Genomic DNA, 22,160 nt, shown 5'->3' with positions numbered 1-22,160 from the left:
GTTACTTAGTAGACCATTAGGTGCCTACGTGGCCGTAGTTTAGATCAATACAACAATCGATATTTGCAAAAATTACATATTGGTCAAGATTTGCAGCTCAGTAGAAGCTATATAAATAGAAAATGGGATTCTAAATGAACCTAATAATCTTGATAGGGGGTATAGAAATAAGGGATATAAAGCAGTGCATTCCTCGAAATGACATGCCCCATTGACTAATGACATGAATGTATGATCACTACACAAGGAAATATCACGGGAAATGTTGAAAAGCCTTCGAGTGTGACAATATATAAGTATAACTAGAAAATCACAGTACCTCGGCAAGGTCGATGGTTGATGGCACAGGAAAATGGAATCTAAAAGCTAACGAATCAGTACCTAAATATAGAATAGCATGATCCACTTATCTTGGGTATAAATGGTACTCGTAAGGTGCATTGGGGTAATTCCGAATATGGGTATATTCCGAAAGTTCAAAAATTCTACCAATCGAAGCGATATTTTCCTATTGGCAACATTTAGTCTAGACACCATGTTCATTGTGCTCGCCTCGACAGTCGTCGCTAGTCGCTAGTGTCAACAATGCGTGCATACCATCAAGTTTTTTCGGAGAAGTGTTTTTCGCGCCATTTTTGCTGATTCGTAATTACCCCAACTTACATATCTCGGAATTCAGGTAAGTTATTTGAATAAGTGATTGCTTTTACGATAGATTATCGTTTTTTACGAATTGTGATAGGAACACAATGTCCTACCTCTGTTTTTAATTTTTTTTCGGAAATACCCCTTTGGGGTTATTCCGATATATATTCATTCCGCAATAGCCTACTTAACTTTTTCATAGTAATTGGCAGTGCTTCTCAATCTGTAAAGATACTAAAATTATATCTAATTTAGATGTACATAATATACTTAATTAAATTAATATTAAAGTAAGTAAATTTAGCGTCGTCCTAATAAGAAGCTATCGCACGTCCTATTATATATAATCTTGGGTAAGTGCGGTAACACCAGCCTTCACTTAACAGCATAACTAGTGTATCCGACATCATGAGCGAATATAGCGATTCTGATACTAGATTATCTTGATTTTGAAGTATTGATGGATGAATACTCTGAAGAAGATTTAAAAATATACATGGAAGAACCAAGGTCACAAAAAAAACAGAAGATGTGAAATATAGTGAAAGTTTAACTGACAAAAAGATGCTCACCAATAACGATTCAAATTCTCTCTGTACTAAGAGTAAAGGTGTTGGCAAAAAAAGTAAAGGTAAAGAAAATCAAGCGGATAAAACAGTCAAAAAAAACGAAGAGAAAAGACACATTGAAAGAGATGACAAAGACAACGTTGATGTTTTTATAAATGGAAAAAAAATATCACAACTAGAGAAGACTCAGAAGAAAAGGGCAAAGATGAACAACTGCTACTAAAACTGAAAAATAAAGATATAGTATACAAAACTCAAGAAGAAGGAAAATTACAAATTAAATAATTCAGTGCTTGTCAGATATTCAATCAGAAAAAAATGGAGGTACTATATTGGGTTCATAGAAGAAATAATAAAACATGAGGAAACATACTTCTCTATCAACTTCTTAAAAACTATGAGACCACAGCAGTAGCTAACCTTTATTACGACCAAAAGAAAAGATAGTGACAAAGTTCCAGAGTCATTATAGTGAAGAAGATAGATATACAAAAAAAAGTGCTGATGAAAAAGAATATTACTTATGTAATGATAAAGATAGAATTTATTTTGACTGATTGCGTACCAAACCAATATATCATTATTATGTATATGTGAGGCTTTCAGACCGTGTCTTAATCAATTCTGTTATATTTTTTTAACAGTGTAGCCCGCATTTTAGTTTTAGGTTTGCTAGCAGGAATAAATTATAAGTTTATGCCATAAAAGTAGATGTAAATGATTAAAAAGACAAGTTCTGACTTTGATTTAACATTTTTAATGTTGAATAATTTAACTGTATGGGTATGAAGAAAGTTTATTTTGCTATGCAAAAAGCAGTAAGTAAACAAAAGACATCTTTATAAAGAATATTGTTCTATCAAGGTAGGCAAATAAGAATGTAGACTCAAATAAAAATTGATTTTCAAAATTATCACTTTCTTTGATTTTCCTCGTCTTTATTTTATTGATTTAAGGTGGTAGGTACTTGTGTCATATTGAGATATTTTTTCTCATTATTTGTCACCGGTGGGAACAAAACTGGTAGTGACAACCGGGAATAAACCTGCTCTACTCCATCCCGTTCCACAATCCCTATAATCCTAAGTACTTAACTGAAATGTTGAGAACCACTATCTTTTTTTGGGGTAATTCCGAACTAATAGTATCAAAAGTTAGGGATTATGGAAACTATTAACAAAATTGATGATATTTTGTGTTAGGAGTAATTACGGTCGAAAAAGAAAGGTAAACCTTCGGTCAAAGTGCAATAAAATCAACTTTTGAATAATTTCGGAATTACCCCAAGATAGTTCGTAATTTCCCCAATGCCGAAAAAAAATGACTCAATATTTCAAATTCTCAATTTAAAGAACCCAACTATATATTCAAGAATCTAATATATATTTATCATACATCTTTTCTTTAAGTACACAGGGGTAAAACAATAATGGCAGTAAATATAAAACACTTTGAATAATTAACCGAAATATATAACCTCTAGTCATCTCATAGAAATTCCTGTCGGAATTACCCCAATGCACCTTAATACAATGCATGGCAACCAGTTTCGTTTTTAAATGCATAGATACCTACTCCCTTATATATTAATTGGCTTGGCTAAATACCAAACTTTTCATTGACAAACAAACATACAAAAAAAAACATTGATGCATATCTGGAAATGTCACAAAGCGCGTGCGTGGGATTCTGTATAACAATTTGAGAGACACGTGCATGAAATATGTGAAACTATATTTTACCTGTCAAAATAATTTGTTCGGCAATTATAAAACTCATAGATACAATTTACGTGGATCTTTTTCAACATTCCACATTTCATTTTGCTAGTTTAAATGAACCTAGATAACAATCATTAAATAATGTAATTTTAAAAGCTATATTTGTTTATTACAAAATGAATATACGCAACCATCAACAAAATATTTTAAACAAGCTTTAATGATGTATCTTCCAACCAAAATAATTAATGTTTTAGAGTTTTTAGACTGTTCAAATAAATGAGTCATTCGCTAGAAGACTTGGATCTTCTTGCTTAGACTTGCTGAACAGCTTTTTCGTTCCCAGGCCTAGCAAGTAAAAAATCAACCAATAAAATATATTGTTAGGTATATTATGAATACGTACAATATTCGCATTGGCTCTCGGTTCGCATCTAATTAATAAAACATATAAATGGGTAAACGACCAATAGAAACTTGAATGGATAACAACATTGCACATCGGTGCTGACTTGCGTAACGTCCTCCATTGAACTGTGTCTGTCGTAAAACATCGCAATGACCAGTGGCCATTTTGCCTGCAATTAAAACTGGCCTATTTCGAAACTACTTTGTAAACACGGAATTTTCATTAAATAATCCAAAATAAACACGGATCTTCGATAGGTATTCTAGCTAGATATGTGAGATTCTGTTTTACCATTAATGGAAACGAAAAGAGGTAGTTTATCGCTTAATGTTATTATAAGGTATAACATTGTATGTACCTAATCCTTAGTTGACAATGGGGTAAATAAAATATTAAAATGTAATAGATATCAATACCTAGACCTAACTGGCACCAAAAGTTTAGATATTTAAACAATAGGAAAAGATGTGGGTACCTATTTTGATGGCAAAGCTTTTACAATATAATTATAAATTTTAGTTTGATTATATATTGTTAGTTATGGCAGTTTGTAGAATTGGACGGGTTTAAGAATTTTCAATAACCTTTATACAAACAATGGGAAAAGGGTTTGGTCCCTCCCTACGTTAAGCTGAAAAGGATAACCTGAAATTCTTTCATTGTTTTGGAATTCGGAGCCGGGACCGGAATCCCTTAAAAATACACGGTTTTCATTGATTATTAATACTCTTATTCTTGTATTGTTGGTCATTATTCACTCATACATCATATATTAATAAATACGTAATCTATTAGGTACCTATACGGTATATATTAAATTCCACATTCAAACGTATTGTTTTACAAAAGTTTTTTTTTAACTGAATAACGACAAATTGCGATGTAATAGTAAAGACATATACAGTTTGTGTTTTACCTACCGAAGAACACAATTTATTTGTTTCACTGGAACTCTAACCTAGCACGGAACATTAAAAAATGGGGGTTCTGATAGCTCTGATCTGGTTACATCAGACTGAAACCTATGAGCCAGCCGTATTGGCACGAATTAAGTCATTTTGTTAATGGATAATTAATAAGTTATTGATTTTATAATTTCGTATTATCAACAGGAAAGAAACTCATTGTATGTATGCCAGGATAATTAATTAATAATAGGCTACATTTAACAAAGTACTAATATTTTCGAAATGTTTCAGTTTCATTGTGATGTATGACATTGTAGAAGTTGTTTGATTGAATGAAAAAATAGCACGATCGACCTTGATGCCAATAATTACCGATGATGATGGCGGTGACGCAAAATGACGACATTTCGTTTCGTCGCTATGAAAAAAATCACTTCTAATGATAAATTCATCAACATATTTTAAATGATAATAAATCTGGGAAATCAATTTGCATACATAGTTGTGTCGCATTGCGTAAATAATTGATGGGGCTTAGAAAATATGCTAATGACGGAAATTAAATATCGATAATAATATATCTGTAAAAAAAAAAGAAAAATAACCTAAGTCAAAATTAACAATATGTTTTACGCTAAGAGTTTTTGTATGAATAATTAAACCAACTAAACGTTGCTGACTTCAGTGATTATTCCCATAAACAACATATTATATAATTTGTAATTAATATTAAGAAAAGATTTATTAGAAATTAATATGAATTTTCCATATTTGATATATTGGATAACTGGTAAAGGAATCTTCTATAAAAAATAATTATAATACTGACAGCCACTGGCAAAGTGGAAGAACAAACATGACGTGGAAAGATCCTGACTTGTTGGGAGTAAACAGGTGAAGGTTTCACAGGTTTCTAATTACGAGGTTAACGGAGCTTTTACCAGTCAGTAGAGGTAGAGATCATAACCATAATCAGTGAGAATTAACTACTCGGATGAAATAGAAGAAAGTATTGAATCGAACATAATATAGATAAAAATGCACTATAGTAGAAGACCTATCATCTTTACCCTGTCTACTTATTTAGATTGGTAGCTAAGTATGTAATTATCATTAAAGGTTATGATAAAGATTTCTCGTCTTGAGAATTCTCGAGACGACAAATAATGAGAAGAGATGCTACTTGAATCTCGACAATTAGAGAAATTGTTACGGCAAACAAATGGGTCGGTTAAATAATAAAAAGAAGAAATTGTGAACGGAATAGACCGTACGGATAAATTTCTCGAGAAATCAAAAAAACATCTCAAATTTTCGCGAAAAATATATTTTTGAATTCGAGAATTATCCTATCTGAAGAAACGGAAAAAGTCATGAAATTACAAGCTCTACCACTCACCGCTTACATTTCTACTTGTTGCCAATACACAACGAAAGCTAAACATCTGAATAATTTTATATAGGTACGGACTGTTTTAGTCTTTAATGCCCCTTGTCTACGTGTTGGTGAAATCAGTAATACGCACGATGATTGGCCGAATGGTTCACACACACTCAACGAACGCCACGTCGATGTGGCATTGCCGCCCAGCAGCCCGATTTCCTAACTATCGTCTCGTGTGGCACCAGACGACATGACGTAATTGTGACGTCAGCCAATACACGCTCGAGCGGGCGGCATGTATTGGCTGACGTCACAATTACGCCATGTCGTCTGGTGTCACACGAGATGATAGTTAGGAAATCGGGCTGCAGCAGGGGCCCTATGTTAGAACTTGCGAGTGCAAGCTTCCCGGTCGACATGACGTCATATGACATCATTGTGACGTACTACCGGAGTAATAATAGCACTCGAGAAAATCACGCTACTCAGACAGCGGCGCTATTCATTGTCACCATACACATATAGGTGTTTCATCGTAATAATTATCTACGGTGAGCACTGCGCGCGGGCGGCATGCCTCGAGCGTGGATTGGCTGACGTCACAATTACGTCATGTCGTCTGGTGCCACACGAGTCGATAGTTAGGAAATCGGGGCCCAGTCACCCTACTATACTAATACCTACAGTCCCTACGCACAGTCACTAATACACAAACAAATATCATCAATGGCTGGAACAGAGAGTACCTATCGCTGATTGCCTAAGTGCCAGTGTATCTAAGTACAAAAATAATACTTCCAAGAAAACGCAATTTAAGATTTTCATGACCTTAATGTTAATTTACTTTATAGTTTTAAATATTTCATATTTCTGTCATACAGGTGCCACCTATACGCAATAATTTAATTGGCTCTGAAAGATATTATGATACTTTACCTACAAAATAGTACCTACGACATACCGGGTCTGAGCTTACATATTAATAAATTAGTTCAAAACAATGACAACTAAAAAAATAATCAATCTTCGGTTGTTTGTCGCTTTTGTATTTCTGATGTCACATTCTATCCAGACCAGCACCGTAACGCGTGTAACACGTCAAAAGCGTCTTCTATAAAATTTATTCGAAAGCTTACTGTCTACAACTTATTCCGATTTGTTGAAATTGGCAGTGAAATAGGTACAAACAGTTTTTTATTTGTCACGGTGCAGGGATCCAACACGATGAGTAACATAAGTGCACCTATTCATATAAAATTAAAACACTGCACTAAGTGTAGATCAGCGCATCTATTCTATACACAAGACTGTTTTCGGACGCTACAACAGCTATCTAGGGTAGGAAAGTATCGAATTATTAGCACTTATTGTAACAATTACAATACGTTAATTGTAAGTAATTGTTACAATAAGTGCTATGTTTCAACAGCACCTCTCTTGGCTATGATAAATTTCAGAGCGAGATAGTCAGTTTTGACTATTTAGACGGCTAACTTAGTGTAATTGTTACAGTAAGTGCTAATACTTCGATACTTTCCTACCCTAGATAGCTGCCGTAGCGGGCCGAAAGCAGTCTTATGTATGGAATAGATCCGCAGGAACGGTTGTTAGATTCGTCCAAGCTATTATTGGGTGGGTCCCTGCACTGGATAAAACACACATTGAAAAATGAGTAAGCATTTTTGAACCATGAAAATGGCCTATCTACCAATCGGGCTACCGTGGGGCCATATTAAACAACCAAATTTACCACTTCTGAGAAAAGTCTCCACTAGCTTGCTACACAGGCATAGCCTAAGATAAGGGATGCCGTGTGTCAGGCTAAACATCACAGTTTAGGTCTCCCGGCCCTCTTGGGTTGTCGGGTGTCTTGGATCCTTGACACAAGGTTTGCCCAACGGAGTCGCCTCACTTTCACGTAACGGCAGGGGGATCACTGTACTCGCCACGTGCCATTATGTATCTCGAATTTGAAGGCATTATTGTTTAAATATGCATTTGAATTAGGAATATTCAAATTTGATATCGAATGATAAGTATTTTACATAATAATATCATCACGCCACATTTGAATTTGGAATCATTTTATTAGAAATTTAATTTCGAATATAAAAGAACACTGGATTCGACTGAATCCGTCGGGTAAAGACGATTTCTTCGTAAGGAACTTTTGAAGACATCTCAAATTCCCGCGTTGTTGTTGCGGGCGTTCTATGAATATACATTGGACCAAAGCCAAGTGTTCCATTTGCCTTTGCCCCCCTTTGCTTCTTGCCCCAAGGCGTCTTGCGCGCCCCGTACAAACAAAATAAATTACTGACTCACGAGCGCGAAAGGGGCCATTTTATTGCCGCATTAAAAACTGTCAAATAGTTTTCGTGCTCACCGCTAGATGTAATCCTCCACTGTCACTTTTATTTTTAATTGCCGGAGGATTGCGCTTTCACGATTGATAGAAAAACAAGACAAACAGTTGACAAACAGTGAAAATAGCGTACGATCTTATTCAAAGGCTTCAAATTATTTGGTAAGTATAGGTATATATGCAAAAACAGCAAGTATTTTAATAAAATAGTAGCAGGTATTTTATTAAAATAGGCAAGTATAAAAATAATCTCTATGGAAGTATTTAAATAAGCATAGTAAGTATACGTATAATTTATTTAAATAGGCATACAATTTTAGAGTAACATAACTTTCAAAGCTATTCGAACCCACACGTTTCTCGGCATATTGACAGTCATTCACAGTGCCGTCACGTGGGGGTAGGTAGGTCATGCATTGCATAGGGCCTATTAAAAAGGGCGGCGAATGAAGGAACGAATACAAATATTATAACTTTTGAGATCAGTGGCGGTTTTCAATGAAGCAGACGATGCTGTGACTGCATCAGAAAGTATCGACATTACAGTTTAAAAAATATTTTAAGCATAAAAAACCATAACTATTATTGTGTTGTAATATAGATATATTGTAATGACGGTTCATCGCATATTAAGGCCATGCATTAGTTGAGGCACGGTCTAAAAAGATCGTTGCTAGGCGATGTGCGGATTGCGGGTCGCGGGTGAAAATGACGCCTGTCAAACGAAATATTATTTCTCATATAAATCCAACATACGTCCATTTTATGTTCTGTTTATTATTCTATTAGTATCAATAATAATATATTCATTGACATGTTTGCTTTTTAAAGTAAATGGGTAAAGTTTTTAGTCATCTTTACACGATTTTAGAATTAATTGGCCCGTCGCCATCACGCAGCAAAGTGACGTGCGTCCGACTCCACGTTCTCTCAATGAATGCGAAGCAAGTACAAATTTTCGTCGCGCGTACAGTTGAACATTATTTGGCGTTTCACTGATGCGTCACCTTAAACATTTTCACAAGCGTGCCTTTAAACCTGCCAGCGCCACAGAACTATAGGTATCTAAAACTACTGCTGTTCGAGAGTAGGTTTCTATAGGTACACTATTTAACAACCTACTTCCACCCTTCGCCACTGGTGGAGGCCCATGTGATCCTGTTATAATCGGACATGGTAAAAGAAAGAGGGAGAAAAAAGAATAAGAATTATTCAATAAACTACAATACCATCGTCAAATTTTTTCCTTATCTTACATATCAATTTCAAGCATACAGTAAAAATTATTGTTTTTTTTTTTACTAAATTCATTCATAATACGGTGGGTGTAATAATTCATTCAAATTGTAAGAAATCTATTACTTTTCCATGGCCAAACTGGCCATGACCTACATGCCTTCAACTTCTTGCATACATTATTATATTACTCGATTGCTATTTTGTTCTAACGGAAGTCACGACCTGCGTTTTGCTGGTAGATAAAGATTTCATATTATATAAATTGATAAATCAAAAAAAGCATGACATAATTGAACATCAGCTGGATTTTAAATTTGCCATAATGCATAACCAGCAAAAAATATAAAACCGTATATTACAACAGTACGCATTGAAAATGGAATACAGTATACTTGGCAAGGTAAGTTCAGTGTTTCCGATGAGACGTGTCTGTTTTAAAATATATTAGTTACCTGTCCGCCGAGTGAACCTCTCGTACAAGATGACAAATTGCTTCAATCAATAATATTTGCTTTGAACAAAAATCTCAAACAGTAGGTAAGATAGGTACTTAGGTAGAATTTTAATTATTCAATCAGATAAACAATTATTGATGTCAGATAAAATGAATATGTATATTATTATAGGTATCACTAATAATAATTGTATTACATTAGTACGTTCAGGTTTTTTTCATGAAATAACACTATTATATATTAATCCGGATTAATTGCATGTTATGTATGTACTGATCAGTCATAATAGTATAACTTAATAAACTGATATTCTGATATCATTTAAATAGCTTGCAATACCTATGTATGAAAATTTACATTATTTCAAACTTATAATATGTGTGCAAACTGCAAACAAACCTATCATTCTTCATTTTAAAATGTACTTACATAACTTGAAAAGCATCAGAATTCTTCTAGAATCTAGGATTTAGTTTCAATTGCAAAATGCTTTTGAAGGATGACAAGATTGCATTAATATAAATATAACGAGGCGTATTATCTTTCTGGTGTTTTCTTTATAAACTAATTGTCAATATATAGTTGAGTACCATCCTTTTACGTATTTGAGAAGGTGACGGGGAGCGGAGGAGAGAGCGACTGCATGGAAGCGGACAGTTTTTGCATTACAGTGAAACCCCGATTCTGTAGTCTAAGCCCCGATTCTACGGTTTTCAAGGGACCCTAAAAAACGATAAATGCGGGAAACGATAAAAGTGGAATATATATAAAATAAAGATTTAAAAAAAAAACTCGTTCTTCTCCTAGATTTTTTTCGACGTCTTGAATTATTTTCAGTTAGAGTTCCAGTTTTCCTAATTTTAGTTGCAACTTATAAAAATTCATGATACGAGATGCGAGGCAAGCCTGAGCGCCAACCGACCTGTGCAAACAAAGCGGCGCGACTGAAAGGTCTGTATGTATCATAAATAATTCTACGAAAGCGAAATGAAAAATATTCAATAAAAACGGTCATTCGGGATAATATTTGTGACGGGACCATAATATTTATACGATAGATCGAGGAAAACGATAAATCGGGGAACGGTTAATGCGGGATTATTTAACATTGTTCTTATGGGTGTTTGGCGGGACTTTCAAAAATGAACGATCCATGCGGGGAAACGATTTATGCGAGAACGGTAGATCGGGGTTCTCCACTGTATCAACAAAAACCTAAATTTTAAGAAATGTACCAAATAGCGAATTGTGCGAAAGTAGAACGTCCGAAAGTCGAGGGCCGCCTGCATACTAATACGATTAATTAATAGGTAACTTCTTATGGTCGATTTAATTTAAACATTATGGCCACCATATATTTTTGAAATTATCATTAGTAGGTACCTACTGTAAATCACACAATAGTTGTAAAAATAATTGATGATTTTAATCTAATTCTTGTTTCAGATAGCCTAGCCCCCTTGCGGAAGATTTATTTTCACAGGCGTAAAATAAATCCAGTCGAAAAAAAATATAAAATACAATGTGTTTTTGTTTTTACTCAGCAACCGAGTTAATAATATAATGTGCGACTGAATGTTGTGTTTATTTAAAAATCGAATAATGGCCTGGCATGTGGACAATTTGGGAAAGTCTACTAAGTTGAAAATATTGCACGATGTTAGACGGAATATTTCGTACGTCAATGAACGCCTTCAGCGGCTTAAACCTAATAAAATTCAGAATACCAATTTGATATTCGCTTTTTGTTATCACAATAATACAGCAGAATAGCAACTTAATATGTCCGAATAGTCAAATACGTGTTGTTTTAAATGGATGCCATACACATCTATGACTGGATAGTGACGACGGATAGGTACACAAAAATACAATATTGAATATATCAGCGAAGATATGAGACTAAACGTAGTGCGTTGTCAACTATATAACAACAACTGCAGGCCTATTCTAATATATCGCGTCTTAACATCAAAAGAGCTAATTGTGATAAATATATCACTGTAAGTATTCTGGCGGTTAATTATGTAAAAAAGTTTGAACTGTCAAAAGGTGATATCTTATAAGAGCCTCTCGCTTGGCTGTGCTAATTTTGAGAACAAGACAGGGTATGTCAATTTTACATAATGAGAATTGAGACGCAAGATCCGACAGTTTTGCTGCAATCGCAATGACATGACTAATACAATTGTAGGTTATGTTGATGTGTCTGACGTGTCAATACAAAATTCTTGTGTTCGGCCCACTACCGACAAGATGTCGCTGGTTCGGCTTTATCCGCTTGTGTTCGGTCTTATCCACTTAGGTTCGGCAGTAAGAACATATCCGAATTTGACGGACATGTCTACCAACCTCAATTTTCGCCGTATTACGAATTAGAGATAACCGCCGCTAACCGTTTAGTGTAATGAATACCTTCCGTGCTAATTTGGAAGAATGATAATAACGGAAACGTGCTTAAGGGGGGACATGCTCGTCGAAGGTCAAAATTGAGTTTTTATTGTATTTTCAAACCATGATCCTGGACACTCCTTAAACGTTGTAGATAATCTATTTATATAATATTGAAGCCTTATTATCCTTTATAGTTATTTTAAACATTTTATGACTGCATAAAGTATTTTTGTTACATAAAATAGTATTCTTTTAAACCTCTCGCTCTAATGTTTTGGAATATAGTCATATTTCGGTACATAACTGTACAGTGGTGTTAAGATTTTTTACATTTATTAATTTTTAGACGCATTTATAAAACCATTGGTATAATTTATTACGAGATAATTTTTGTAAAATATTCACGATAAATAATTATATTGATAATCTCTGTGATCCCAAATTTGACAAGAATTAGGCATTTTATTATTCAAAAAATCGGCAAGATTAACACATTTGAAGATGATTCTAAAGATACTTATTATAAGCTATATCTTCGACCATTCAAGTGTGATAAACATCTTATGAATAATGATTGCTTTATAATAATTATTGACCTAAGAATAAGGTAGTGTTTTTTTGAAATACGCCATTTCTTTTGGCATTCCCCAGTGGTTAAGCTACAACATACGGCCGTAGCCATAAATTGACAAACTATAATTAAAGTAGGGAGTAAAATTATGTTAACGCGCGTATTTGATCATGTACCTAACCGAATTTTTTTTTATTTTTTTTTAAACGGTACATGTTCAAACACGCGCGTCAATATCATTTTACTTCCTACTTTAATTATAGTTTGTCAATTTATGGCTACGGCCGTATGTTGTAGCATAAACACTGGGGAATGCCAAAAGAAATGGCGTATTTCAAAAAAACACTACCTTATTCTTAGGTCAATAATTATTATAAAGCAATCATTATTCATAAGATGTTTATCACACTTGAATGGTCAAAGACATAGCTTATAATAAGTATCTTTAGAATCATCTTCAAATGTGTTAATCTTGCCGATTTTTTGAATAATAAAATGCCTAATTCTTGTCAAATTTGGGATCACATAGATTATCAATATAATTTTTTATCGTGAATATTTTACAAAAATTATCTCGTAATAAATTATACTAATGGTTTTATAAATGCGTCTAAAAATTAATAAATGTAAAAAATCGTAACACCACTGCACAGTTATGTACCGAAATATGACTATATTCCAAAACATTAGAGCGAGAGGTTTAAAAGAATACTATTTTATGTAACAAAAATACTTTATGCAGTCATCAAATGTTTAAAATAACTATAAAGGATAATAAGGCTTCAAAATTATATAAATAGATTATCTACAACGTTTAAGGAGTGTCCAGGATCGTGGTTTGAAAATACAATAAAAACTCAATTTTGACCTTCGACGAGCATGTCCCCCCTTAAGTAATAACTGTTAATAATATACCTGCTGGCATGTTTCACATTAATGTCAATGATAAAAATAACAGAAACATTCTCGATATTCACATACAAAAGTCATTTTCGTGGCGTTGCTTTTTTATCATTACACTGTATTTTGATCAATACTGACAATACCGGAGATTTTATATATATATATCATGTTTTTATTTACAGTTCTCTGGGTAACTATTTGGAAGTCAACATAACATCTGACAAACACTACTCGCCATTCGATATTCATAACATTATTGCCATGAAATATTTTATCCTGCATTTATACCTTATGGTTTGATAATAATAGCCATCTTACACTGTATGATACAATATTCTCGAAACCCTAGTTGAATTTGGAGCAATATTTCATCACCTAGGCGTGAAAACAAATAAGACAAATTTGTGAGATGTGTTATCACTATTGAAATGTTGGCATTTTCCCAATAGTCTTTCTTTTCCAACCGGAAACGGATAGTTTGAAGTAACCAACACCAAGGACATTTCCAAATGCAAATCTCAAACATTTAAATTTCACTAATCGAATTTACATACTTTGACTAATTGCCGCCATAAAAAATTCATGATAAAAATTTCACATAAAATGCATCTGCATTTAATTAATTGATTAAAACTTTGTATCCGATGCTTATTGAGAATTATTTAAATCATAGAAATTATTGGTGCTTCACGAGTATAATTAGTATTAATAATTAAAAAAAAAAAAAACTATAGTAGGTACTTACTTAACGTCACATACTATAAAAACAGTTATTTAGAATACGTCATAACGTATCTTCCAATTTATCGAAAGTCGATTGAAATCAGTTAAAATAATCTTTTAAGTGATTTTTTGGCGCCAACAATAAATTATTACTGTGTGTTCAAATCCATTTATTTACATCTAAAATCAATATATTTACTAAAATCCAGTTCTTTATTGATGGGCGTTTGATCTATAAACAGCTGATGAAATGACATTATAATAATGGAAATAAAGCGGCGCTCCCGGTGGGTAAAACAGGCCGTTGATTTAATTTAATACATTTAAAATTTTATACATTTAATTAATAACACGACACTAATAAATAAATCGAGCACACTAAATGTGTGCGTTATGTGGTATATTAATTACAATTCCAATACTTCTCAAACTGCATAATAAAACTTTGAAAAAAATACTATTTTTGTAAGTCGTGAATTTGGTAAACCAGAAGAGAAGTAGGATGGCAAACGTGGCTCAACTGATAAATCCTGTATGAGTCGGGACAAGACTAAGAGGCCATCCATGGACTGAAACCTTATGCGGTTTAGATCCGTGTGCCATACTAAACATATGATTTTTGTTCATGAAAATACATTTTCACTACATTTGTAGGTGTAAGTGTATGGTATAAACGGATACGATCAGATGCTTTTAATATACTTTGTGAAAATATATTTCCATGAACAGAAAAGATAAGCTTAGTATGGCACACGGTTCGAAACCGCATACGGTTTCAGTCCATGGATGGCCTATAAACCTAAATACCTTGTGTCTACGCGGCCTCCAGTAAATGTCCCCATCCAGCAAAATTCATATAATGATGCATCCCCAAGGATGTTCAGTCTCTTTTTAACCAGTCCAATATCCTCAGTCTCAGTCAAAAGTCTACCAAACTTTCTTGTGAAACTGTCATTGTGTTGCACAAAGCTGTAGATACATCCATCGTCATGTCTTCACATACCTAATATTATATATATAACCTACTTAGTATATTGTATTACCTACCTATTGTGTACCTGTACTAACTGTACATAATAATAATATGTAGTGGTGTAAAAAAATAAAAATAACAATATAAAGTAAAGCTTTGTTTTTATTTGTATTAATTGTGTAAATTAATTGATAAAAATAATAAACCTGCTCAAGTTGAGCGAACCCTGATTCGTCGAGAACTAATGATTTTATTCTACAGAAAAGCGATTTTATAAAATAAAATCTTCAATTCTAACGGCATTCACGAGTAACGGTTGCGAAAGTCGTTTACAACTTAAATATATTATAATATAATAGCTTCGTCTTATATTTATTAAGATATAACCAGATTGATTTATTCGCCAAATTTTGAGAATACGACGATTCGTCTGAAATAAAATGGAGGTACATATAAATTTATTATTGAATTTCATATTTTTATGACATTATATTATTCTGTAGGATATTCATTTATAACAAATTTTATTTCTAACATTATGTGTGTTTTACGCAATGACATTAATATGGACGAAGCATCTGGAAAAAAAATGACACTCACTTTTTTGTCGGGTCTGCCGAATGGCATAATCTGTTCTAACGCCATTACAATAAAGGTGATATTGCTATAAATTCCCGATGCTTTTTGTCGGGTCTCCCGAATGGTTCGGTTCGAACGAGTTCGCTCAAATGAACATTGACACTAGAATCACAGCTCTAACGCCATTACAATAAAGGTCATATTGCTATAAATTCCCGATGCGTGATATCGCATAATGGAAATTGCGTGACGTCTACCTATACATGTGCGAATGTCCCTATGCGCGAATTTACTTGCTAGCTACTGTAATGAGTGCGTTGTCCATTAATAATGTCATTGGTTTTACGTCATTTAATACACATCAAACAAAGTACCTATATTTTTTAATTGATAGTTGATTTTCAATTTCAATAAATTGTACCTTTTCTATTTGGATATGTGCATTTAATTGAAATAATGATAGTAACGACTACGTACTTACGAAATAATTACATACCTACATACTTACAAAATGCATTCTAAAATAATTAATCGAAATGGCATTGCTGTCTTGTGAGAAAATTATTTATAAATATATAGCGTAAAAACGTAATATGTACTACATTATAGTCATATCAAGAGTTTCAGCGTTGACTTAGTGGAAATTCATGATAGTTTTTTAAAATTTACCTAAGAATTGTTTATGTTTATACTTTATGAAATCATATTTTCTTAGCCTAATTCAAAGATGCCATTCCGATTCAATTATCATATTTGTAAGCATTTACTTACCGCATGTAATAAAATCGAAAGCATCAACTACACCAAATGATCGGTAAATACAAAAATAGTAAATTTGAAAGTAGATATATACGACATTGTACATAATATATATTTAGTAGTTTTCTCACCAAGTAAATGTAGAGTTAGAAAACTTGTGTTGTTATTCGAATGTGTCAAAATTAATCAGTAAATTTACATTATTAATATTACAATACGCATTCAGGATGCGTTTAATGTAAACGAATCATTAAATGTTTTAGTTAATGATATAAACATAAGAGAGAGTGTCTATACATCTCTCCTCAATTTCTGTAAAGCGCATTGAATGCAATGTCATAACATTTGCATGATACTTGAATAAATTAAAAACGAGCATGGCTGTTTAATTTTGAAAGGATTTTATTCGTTTCAAAACACTTTACGGTGACATTTATAAATGAGAAGAAAATCATATTCAACTTTCATTTAAATATTTTAGTGATTTCTGTTGATACTTATTATTATTTCTGATCAGGTGATAGTGATTGGTGACATAAAAAACATAGCGAATGCCGAATACATAACAAATAATTACAAGATAAAAAGAACTTTTTATATACTTACCACGTTTTTAAATTTTCTGTTGAATCATATAAACTTGACAATTCTATGTATTAAGAATTTAGGACAAATAAGGCAATTGTCAATAAATCATTTTTTTGCTATTTTGCAACAAACAAACAAATAATATAGAATACTGAAATGTCATTTTGATTTCCATAGTAACGCACGTATATATTAATAATTTAGTTGCTAGGACCACCCACTTAGCAACCAATAATAGTGGATTGGATTACGGATTTCTTCCGAAATAACTTTCCATACAAAACAGAATTAACTGAAAATGAATTCAGTTCTACTTAAAGATGGCTAAAAATCGATTGCAAGATTTGTACTGGATAAACAACCACCGGACAAACAAGAATACGAGCTAAGAAAAACGTGGTAAAAAGTCAACAAGTGACTGAACAAAATATGTACCTACTTATGTGAATAGAAAACAACAAGACCAAATCACGTAAATCGTAGAAATATAAATTCATCAAATTTAATGTTGTACATAATATTATTAACTAACACAGTGTTGCTCAACATTTTTACACCTGCAAACCACTGAAAATAGGAGAAACGTTTTACGGACCGCTAACGCAGAAATAAAAAATATTATTTATATAGTACCTACTTTACGTATATTATCGTCTGATCGTGGTTGATTTCCTCAAGTAAAACCATTAATCTATTTTATGAACAAAAACAATTCACAAATACTGGCAGATGCACGGGTTTTGAAGATTTTATTGGAATTTTTGGCACAGGCATTTAGACGCCAAAAATTCGCGGACTACCGGTTGAGAAACACTGAAAACACACTAAAATCTATCGAAATACGGTTTCATCTTAAATTTCTTGAGTGCAATAGTTTATGTATGATTTAATACTAGTCAATATGTAACGACTGAGGATCACTGGTTTAGACAGTGGTTTGATATACAGTTTTCCGCCATTGATAGACAAATACCCTTATTCCGTAACACACTCTCGTCGAGACGACTCGAACACGAGAGTGTAGTAAACGCACTCGGCTCCTCTCGTGCACTAAATAGTAATAATAGCAGGGAAAGTCTCGGTAACAGTGTGGGTACAGCATTGTGAAAATTTAATAAAAATATAAGCCATATTGAAAATATGTACATATCTAGGATAAATTAATAATTTCTCCCATCGGTTATATACGATTCCTCGGTAAGCATTAAAAACTCTCACGATATCATTAGGTCCAAGTTACAATTGCAGGCAGCACGTGACTGCCCCGAGTGACTTCTCTGCGAATCCAGGAAACAATGGATAATATACCATTGAAACAAAGAATTGGTATTTTATGTAATTCTGTTATATCTACAATATACATAGGTACCGTTATATTGAGGTGTATTTAGATAGGTAGGTACCTACTTGGTTAACATTGCATATTTGAATATAGAAGTGTAAATGCGTGTGTTCTTATTTCTAAGGATGAAGTTTTACTTCTACGATGCAGTAGCAAAGGGTGGAGGTAGGCTGTTAAGATCTGCCATAAATAGTGCTCATTAAACTTTGTCAGTCATACATAGATACCTACATATTTGTTTTTATTGAACCAAGATTACAATTTACAGATGATATTGGTTAGTTTTTAAATATTAATTAAACCTTGCCTAAACCAAACCATAATAGTTTTGGTATATTTTGGGTGATACGACAAACTTTTCATTCATACTTATTTGTTTTCGTTGGATTAAGAATACACACAACACATATTGTCGGTTCATTTTATTTAATTCATTAAGCCCTGTCTAACCAAACTATAATAGATACCTAAAAATATTAGTCTATCAATAAAATATCGAAAGTTGTGTATGATTTAATTGCATAATATTAGATATTTCGTAGATAGACAAGTATTTTTTGACTATTAGGTATAGTACTTATATTATAGCGTAGTTTTCGCAGGGTTCAATTAATTTTTATAAACTTACCAATACCATCTGTAAATTGTAGTCTTATTTCAATGAAAACAAATACGTATGACTGACAAAGTTTAGTGCGCACTATTTATGACGGATCTTAACAGCCTACCTCCATCCTTCGCCACTGCTACGATGTAACTATTACACAATATCAACTGACAATTATTGATACATACGGAAAAAGGCAACAAACGTAAATACACTAAAAAACAAAAACAGAGCAGAGGTAGACACAGAATTTCGTGGCTTAAGATCTTCAACATGTACGCGTGCAGGTGAACCGAGCTGTTCCGAGTAGCAGACGACAGAATAAAGATCGCCATGATAGTGACCAACCTCTAATACGAGATGGAACAATAAAAATGTATCCGAAATAATTTGAATAAACCCGTAACTATTGGTGCACAATGATACACGTAACATGAGGTATAAACTATTAGACACCTCATATAATTCTACAAAGTGATGTATCTACTTATTTACCTATATTGCTACCGACTAATAGCTGTACATATTGGTTAAATACGTCCAAATTACTGTATTTATTATAATTTATTTATTATTCTACCATCCAAACAATTTCAGTTAAATTGAGCTATCAAAACAATCCAGTGGGGATTATATTGATCTTTTTTACGTCATTTTTTGTTGTCTATTCCCCTCTGTATCTAACGTGGTCCATAAACAACGAGTTACCATAAAGTAAACCGGTCGAGATGAGGCAGAAGCTCCCAAGCCAGGGGCAGCGAAGAATGCAGATCACAAAATATTTTGTAAAATAAATTGGAACAGAAAAATTGTTAGCCTAACAATTGGTTAAGTTCTGATGCATACTTAATACGAGGAAACAATACATTCAAAACTAGGTAGGTACTACATATAGGAAGCAATAAAATATAAATTCTAATTGATTTAAGTTTTGTACTATTCCATCCGAGTACAAAACTTAAATACATTAGAATTTAAATTCACATTCCATCAAGTTCCTTCGGTCGACAGTATTAATATACTTAATAGAATACAACTTTTATATACAGGTTATTTATTTCCTAAATCAATAAAACCAAATGTCTAGTCGATTGGTATCACAGGCAAGAGGTAAAAATAGTTTATACATAATATCAAATATTTCGAATAGAAAACGACTTTATTTATATTCATGTTGCATACAATTTAATCGAATTGATATTATGATTTCTTCAGAGTGACGTTCCTAGACTCGGTATGTAAACCGAACAATCGAATATAGCAACACAAGTCAAGAACAAAAAAACGAAATTATCACATTATCGCTTGTAAATTTAAGTAAAATATGAATATATAAATATATTAACGATAGATGAAGGTTTTATAATAGCAAAATCTCGCCGTAATGCATCGATTGGAAAAAAATATTTTATTAGGTATAATAGCCCACTTTCATTGATTATTTTAGATGTCTGTGAGTATACACACCTAACGGGTGATAATTTTTCACACTATCCAGTGGAAGGAACAGAATTCAACGCAATGAGGAATGTCTGAAGAAACCTGTTAAATGTTGCATTTGATAGCACTGTTTTACGGTAGCGAACCATGACAAAACTTACTAGCTATGTCAAGACTCGACACAACCGTATGCTGATCTTTGAAAACAACCTATGACTCAACGAGGAGAAAAGAGCGGACCATGCGTCCTCTCCTCGTGCCTAGTGTTAAAATGCTACGCCAAATTTCGATCGCTTTAGTAAAGCTTGACTGGTCCTTCAAGCCAACGAATTGGGGATCCCGGAAAATCGTCAAATACCACCAAGACATTGCATACAAGATGCTGGCATGGCCTGGGAAGACGCAAGAAGATATCAACATGCTCCACCCAAGGAGTGTGTGTAAATGGATTAAGAAATAGAAAATAACCATTTTCCTTCCCTGGTACAGAAAAAAATCAATGTTTCAAGTCGGTACCTACCTAACTACTTACCGAAATAAAATATTTTTATATTACATATATAATGTATGTCATTATTCTACCATTTTTATATTCATTAAAAATAATTGAAACATTGTCACGCATGCATGATTTGAAATTCGAAAACAGTTCATTCAAAGTGATGACAATTCGGCGGGAAATTGAGATTGCGACATCTTAATGGCGAGAAAATATCGTCACCGTTCAGGCAAAAGTCACCAACCCTGAAAATGGCAGTTTTGAGTTGAGTATGTCACCTGAAGCGTAAAATTATGTTCTTTAAGATGCAAAGCTCACCACGGTACATTAGTTAGTAAAATTTTGCTTAAATCCGAATTATTTGTTTTTCACTAAATGACTTTCGATAAAATCTTAACAAGCAAAAGTCATTATGGGTGAATAGACATTATTGACTATATAAAAAAATAAATCCTTCGTTATAAATATACAAGCAAAAGTCACTATACTATGGATGGTGAGTTTTACTGATCATTCTTTTGGCTAACATTGTTCAGATTATTAACAAGCAAAAGTCACCAAACCATAATTGAGCTACCTTGCCTCCTTCAAAACCTTCCAGATGTTTTAATTAGCATCAAAAAGTAAAATTACCTTAAAGAAATTATTAAGAAGACATGAGAAAATAATTTAATGTAGATAGAACCTTAAAAACATTAAAATCTGATTTTTCCTGCATTTTCAAACTTTCAAATTGCGATATCTCAAAACTATGTTTTTAGGGTTGGTGACTTTTGCCTGAACGGTGACGATATCTTGTTCCTGTTCACGGGGAGGAAAGAGGTCACAGGTGAGACAATAACTCCAGTGGCGTATTGTCAAATAAATGTAATACTGGTTAAAAATTAACAGAAATGGAATCTCTTATCTACAGCTTTCTACGGTTTCTTAGGTATTTATAAGTGTTGTGCAAATATATTTTTTGTAATGCAATTATTATAACATTCAAAATATAATAAAGGTTAACACATTGTTAATTTGATCGTCTTTTAGATAATTACCTACTATAAAGGAGAGCTGTGCATTGATATTGTAACGGTTTATCATA

General features: G+C 33.0%; 1 protein-coding gene across 7 annotated transcripts in view; it reads right to left on the bottom strand.

Annotated features, from left to right (window-relative positions):
• The window catches only part of how (protein held out wings), a 291,175-nt gene that overhangs the window by 25,240 nt on the left and 243,775 nt on the right, over positions 1–22,160 (bottom strand). The gene's annotated exons all lie outside the window — the stretch shown is intronic.

The sequence above is a fragment of the Rhyacophila brunnea genome, unplaced genomic scaffold, assembly GCF_057557595.1.
Source record: "Rhyacophila brunnea isolate RB1 unplaced genomic scaffold, BYU_Rbru_1.0 scaffold_18, whole genome shotgun sequence".
Taxonomy (NCBI): domain Eukaryota; kingdom Metazoa; phylum Arthropoda; class Insecta; order Trichoptera; family Rhyacophilidae; genus Rhyacophila; species Rhyacophila brunnea.
This window is presented reverse-complemented; position numbering and strand designations above follow the sequence as displayed.